Genomic DNA, 6627 nt, shown 5'->3' with positions numbered 1-6627 from the left:
CGCCTCCACGTGCGTGAACCAAACTTGGGGTTGATTGGGCCAAAAGGTGGGCAGCCAAAGGCTAGTGAAGTCCTGCTTAGCGCTGGACACCTTGGGGGGAAAATATTCCTCCTGCATGTTCTCCTAGCCTAAGAACGGTCAAACTCGTCGGGGTCACCAATTTGGTGGATTAGAAACGACAATTGGTTGTTTAAACAAGATTTATTCTCAATCAAAAGTTCTCTGATAACACAGGTTCTAATACACAACTGACCACCTTTGTGTTCACTGTAGAAGCAGAGAACATTTATTGGCACACAGAAAAACTTTGTGATTCTGACCTTGTCTCCGTTATTTAGCTGCAGTCAACAGCTATTGCTCTAGTATCTTTGGTCGGCAGAGACTATTGGAGTTAATCTAGTGTGTATTTGGGGATGCAGTGTGAAGGTGTTTACAAAATCTTGGATTTCGTCTTTCATCTGAGGGTGGGCCTTATTGAGACGAGAATATAATGGATCATGCTGAACAAGAGTATCTTGATTTTGGTCTTGTTCAATTCGTTGAGATGTCACAGCAGAGATATGGTTAATATAAGGCGCGTCTGATGGCATGCTTTTTTAATTTCAAAATGAAACTTTATTCTGAAAAGAAAATACAAAATAATCGAGAAAAAAATCCCTCATACATTTTCAGTGTCGAGACATACAATAATGCAATAGACGTCTTCGCACATGTCTTTAACGTTGCCTATTTCCTTCGCTCCATAGATGCTGCTGCACCCGCTGAGTTTCTCCAGCATTTTAGTGTACCTTCGATTTTCCAGCACTGCAGTTCCTTCTTAAACACTTTGTCTTTAAACTAAACCGCCTTGGCCCCCTCCGGTGATAACCCTCTCCTTGTTTGAGGGGTGGAATCGGAATCAGCGGGAGGTTGGCTGCACACTTGTGTTAAATCAAAATGGCTGTCTGACATCGTGTTAGTTAATCCAACCAATGTTGTGTGTGTTCACGATGGCGTTTAACGTCGGGAATTGAGGGGTGGCAGTGTGATTAACAGAATGCTCGATCCACGGGCTGTCTGATGGGTGTCCGTCACGATCAACCACACATAGCTTTGATCATTGGTGTTTAAGTAGGAACTGCAGATGCTGGAAAATCGAAGGTACACAAAAATGCTGGAGAAACTTTCTGGTTTCGCCAGCATTTTTGTGTACCTTAGCTTTGATATTTATGTATGGCTGATCGCGATAACGGTTGATTGAGGACGAGTGCGACGTGCGGATGATCATGGCTATGTCTGAGCGGTTGTCTGTTGATTGAGGTGCTGAACCTCCGGGTGGGTTTAATCAAGTGGCGCCTAACTTTGGAGCGCAGGATAATTGGGTTTTAGTGGCGTGGCACATGCCATTTATTGTATTGTTTTTAAAAAAATTATATATTGATTGTTTTTCCGTTGATATTCATATAAAAACAACAGCAAGTTTAAAAAAAAGATTGGTTCCTTCCCAGTGGACATGACAATTAAACAATCTTGGGTTTTAATGTGTCTGACCCCAAACGTCACTCATTCATTCCTTCTCTGCAGAGATGCTGTCTGTTCCACTGAGTTACTCCAGCTTTTTGTGTCTAACTTTGTTACTTGGGTTTAGGAAGCAATCCCGCCTGATTCTAAATGTAATTTCTGGTCGTGTCATACCGCTGGGGATTTTATTGTCAGTTATCTGCCATATCCCCAGTTTAAACACTCCCGCTCAATCTTTGCTCCCGCTATCAGACTGAATTAATCAAAAACGCTGATCAAACATGACTGGTGGTGAATGGTAGGTTACACAAAAAAAGCTGGAGAAACTCAGCGGGTGCAGCAGCATCTATGGAGCGAAGGAAATAGGCAACGTTTCCGGCCGAAACCCTTCTTCAGACTGATCGGGGGCGGGGGTGGGTGGGGACAAGAAAGGGAAAAGGAGGAGTAGCCAGAAGGCTGGGGGATGGGAGGAGACAGCAAGGGGGCTGAGGAAGGGGAGGAGACAGCAAGGACTAACAAAATTGGGAGAATTCGATGTTCATGCCCCCGGGGTGCAGACTCCCCAAACGGAATATGAGGTGCTGTTCCTCCAATTTCCGGTGCTGCTCGCTGTGGCCATGGAGGAGACCCAGGACAGAGAGGTCGGAGGCGGAGTGGGAGGGGGAGTTGAAGTGCTGAGCCACCGGGAGGTCAGCTTGGTTATTGCGGACCGAGCGGAGGTGTTCGTCGAAACGATCGCCCAACCTCCGCTTGGTCTCACCGATATAGATCTGCTGACATCTAGAGCAGCGGACGCAATAGATGAGGTTGGAAGAGATGCAGGTAAACCTCTGTCGCACCTGGAACGATTGCTTGGGTCCTTGAACGGAGTCGAGGGGGGAGGTAAAGGGACAAGTGTTGCATCTCTTGCGGTTGCAAGGGAAAGTGCCTGGGGAGGGGGTGGACCGAGAGGGAAGGGAAGAATTGACAAGGGAGTTATGGAGGGAGCGGTCTTTGCGGAAGGCAGATATGGGGGGAGATGGGAAGATGTGGCGAGTAGTGGGGTCACGTTGGAGGTGGCGAAACTGACGGAGGATTACATTTTGTATGTGACGGCTGGTGGGGTGAAAGGTGAGGACTAGGGGGACTCGGCCCTTGTTGCGAGTGCGGGGATGGGGAGAGAGAGCAGTGTTGCGGGGTATGGAAGAGACCCGGGTGCGAGCCTCATTTATGGTGGAGGAGGGGAACCCCCGTTCCCTGAATAGTGAGGACATTTCAGATGTCCTGGTGTGGAACGCCTCATCCGTGGAGCAGATGCGGCGTAGACGGAGGAATTGGGAGTAGGGGATGGAGTCCTTACAGGAAGCAGGGTGGGAAGAAGTGTAGTCCAGATAGCCATGGGAGTCAGTGGGTTTATAGTGTATGTCGATGTGGTGAATGTGGTGAATGGTGTTGTGCAGCAGGACGGATGTGTCGTGTTGGGCGCCGTCTGATCGTGAATGTGGTTAATGTTTTGGGTCTGTGCAGTGATGTTATACTTAAACTAGGGCGGTGTCTGAGCGTTGGTGTTTCACGAAGGGACCTGATTTGTGTTGGGGGGAGGGGTGGTTTAGATCGATGGGAGTGTCGGTCCATGGGTGTTTTTATCGGCTGTCTGATAGTGGTCGTTCTTAATCAAGAGCGGTGTCTGTCCGGTGTTGATTCTAATGGCGTTGACGCTAGGAGGCGTTAAATGGAGGGGAGAAAGTCTGATTGGGGGCGTTGAAACAGTGATTGCAGGACTATTTAATTCTAGCCAGTAGACGTGATTGTTCTCGGTTGCGTCTGTCAATGGATTGTCTGGATATGGACATCCTTCACCTGTTGGTGGTGCATTCAATGGAGGGTGCGCTCCTCGGGGAGTTTAACCTAGGGCAGTCTGACCATGTGCTAGTTCACTCGATGTTCCTTTGTTAATAAGATCATAAGTGATAGGAAAGCAGTAAGCCATTCGGCCCATCACATCTACTCTGCCATTCAATGATGGCTGATCTATCTCTCCCTCCTAACCCCATTCAGCCTTCTCTCTATAACCTCTGACACCCGTACTAATCAAGAATCTATCTCTGCCTTAAACATATCCACTGACTTTGCCTCCACAGCCTTCTGTGGCAAAGAATTCCACAGATTCACCACACTGACGAAATAATTTCCTCGTCATCTCCTTCCTAAAAGAACGTCCTTTAATTCCGAGGCTATGACCTTTAGTCCTAGACTTTCCCACGAGTGAAAATATCCCTCCACATTCACTCTATCCAAGCCTTTCACTATTCTATACGTTTCATTGAGGTCCTCCCTCATTCTTCTAAACTCCAGCAAGTATAGGCGCAGTACTATCAAACACTCATATGTTAACCTACTCATTCCTGGGATCATTCTTGTAAACCTCCTCTGGACCCTCTCCAGAGCCAGCACATCCTTCCTCAGATATGGTGCCCAAAATTGCTCACAATATTCCAAACGCGTCTGATCAGCACCTTATAGAGCCTCAGCATTACATCCCTGTTTTTGTATATAGGCCCTCTTGAAATAAATAGTGAAGGTGCTTACAAAGGTGGTTGGGCATCTTGGCATTTGATCTGGAGGGCACTTTGTTATGGTGATTTTACATCTACGAGGATGTCTAAAGGGCCTGCCCCACGGGCATGCGACCTGCATGCGGCATGCGACCTGCATGCGGCAAGCGTGACATAAACGGCCGGTCCCACCAGCATGCGTGACCTAACGTCGCTTGAGCCGTACGGCATGCGACAAGCGTGACCAAACCAGAAGCGCGGAGGTCGAGAGAGTGACACGGCTGCGGGCCGTTGCTGCGCGGAATTTTTAAACGGTCAGTTTTTCGGAGCTCCGCGCGATGTCGGGACCAGCTCTGCACAACAACATACGGCTCCGGCTATCGAAGTGGGACTGGCCCCGCGAGGCCGTACGTCTCAAGCGACCACGGTAGGTCGCGCTTGCCGCATTCTGGTGGGACCGGCTCTTTAGGTCGTGCTTGCCGCATGCAGGTGTCATGCCTGTGGGACAGGCCCATAACTCTGGGGTTTTAATCCATTGGGTCTGTTTGAGAGTTAGATAGGTCTCATTGAGAGTTAGATAGAGCTCTAGGGGCTAGTGGAGTCTAGGGATATGGGGAGAAGGCAGGCACGGGTTATTGATAGGGGACGATCAGCCATGATCACCATGAATGGTGGTGCTGGCTCAAAGGGCTGAATGGCCTCCTCCTGCACCTATTTTCTATGTTTCTATGTTTCTATGCTTCTATGTTTGACTGAGCTGTTAGATTGGTGGTATCTTGACCCTGGGGCGGCCATTCATTGAGTTGGTCTGACTCTGGGGCTATTAATCTATCTGATATATCTCCACTCTTTGAGAAAGGCTTTTGATCGAAAGGTAATTTGCGTTCATTTTGGTCCACATATGTGAAGATTTCATTTAAATGGATGTAGGAACACGGAGATTTCTGTGGATGCGTCTGTTGGAGGTTGTGAATAATTCAGTGGCGTGCTAATCAGCCCACCTTACTGCACCAGCTCATAGACTGGCACCAGACACAATTTAAACGAGAGATATACTCACTGATTGAAAATGCATTTCTGGACTTACAGTTCTCATAAATGTTAATTGGAATTTTTTCAGTACACTTTTTGCTTGACTGGAGGATTATTTATCGTATGTTTTAGTTAAGAATTATAGAACTGATATGTGACAGAAGGAGGCCATGTAACCTAACAAGTCGGTGCCAAACTTTTTGTGGATCAATCCAGAAAACTAATCTCACACATGAAAGCTCTGCAAATCATTGCCAAATAAATGTGAGTCCCAGAGCATAAAAGTTGTCTCTGATATATGACCTTGATAAAGTCATGGAGTTATACAGCATGGAAACAGGCTGTTTGGACCAACTTGCCCACACCGCCCAACATATCCCATCTACAGTAGTCCCATCTGCCTGCTTTTTGCCCATATCCATCTGAACCTATCCTACCCATGTACCTGTCTAAATGTTTCTTAAACGTTGCGATAGTAGGAGCTTCATCTATCTCCTCCAGCAGCTCGTTCCCTACACCCACTATCCTATGTGTAAAAAAAAGTTACCTTTCAGGTTCCAATTAAATCTTTTCCCTTTCACTTTAAGCCTATGTCCGCTGGTTCTCGATTCCCCTACTCTGTGAAAAGAGACTGCATTTACCCGATCTGTTGCCCATACGATTTTGTACACAAATATATTGCCTTTGATACATTGCTATTTTTGTCTTTTTGCTAGTTCTAGCACCTGGACAACTCTACCCTTCATATATCAAAAGGTAATAAAAATAGATGCTGGAAACCTGAAGTAAAAACAGAAGATACTGGAAACATTCAGCAGATGAAGCAGAATCTATAGGTGACGTTTTGGAGTTTCTTTCTTCTTTCTCTTGTGTGTACAAAACTGCACCATCTCACAGACTGTGTTGGACACAACTTAAAGATTATAAGATAGATCTTTGCGATTAATTATTTAAGATGCTGGACTGGAAGAATTACCAGGCGGCATGTCAGAGAAGAACCAAGTCACCTGGCTGATCTGGTGTAGTGTTATTGAATGAAGTCCTCGGAAGAAGGCTCTTTATAATATACTTCCAAGTAAATTTCATCCTGTGAATTCCAGAGACATGAAGACTCGGATCCCACCTTTTTATGGATGGCAAGTAGCTTCCATTGTACTACTTGGATCTTCCTGCGAAATGGTGGAATGCTGCAGTGGAAGTTTAACGAGCTGACAAAGCGGAATGGTATTTCTCAGTTAAAATGGGATTCAATCACTGGTTCTTTATTGGCACATATGCACAGTATAGTGAAATACTTTTGCAAAACCCACAAATGCACACTCGCAATATTTTAGTGCTGTTTAAAAAGGAAAAAAAAATACAAAATTTCCAAAGTCACATGTTGAAAGTACCTGATCCAGGTGAGCCCTAGGCTTCTGCAGGCCCACAATCTGATGTCCCTCTCCTGGCCTGACCACCTCTGTGTCCAGGGGAGCCTCCTGCAGTTGACCTTGGACTGTGGGGTGTGGAATCTGCCTTCCTGCTGATCTTTTAGGTGGGAATCGGGGAGCAGGAACCTGGA

Source organism: Leucoraja erinacea, chromosome 24 (genome assembly GCF_028641065.1).
Source record: "Leucoraja erinacea ecotype New England chromosome 24, Leri_hhj_1, whole genome shotgun sequence".
Classification (NCBI taxonomy): Eukaryota; Metazoa; Chordata; class Chondrichthyes; order Rajiformes; family Rajidae; genus Leucoraja; species Leucoraja erinaceus.
The sequence above is the reverse complement of the archived record's forward strand: the minus strand, read 5'-3'. Positions refer to the sequence as shown.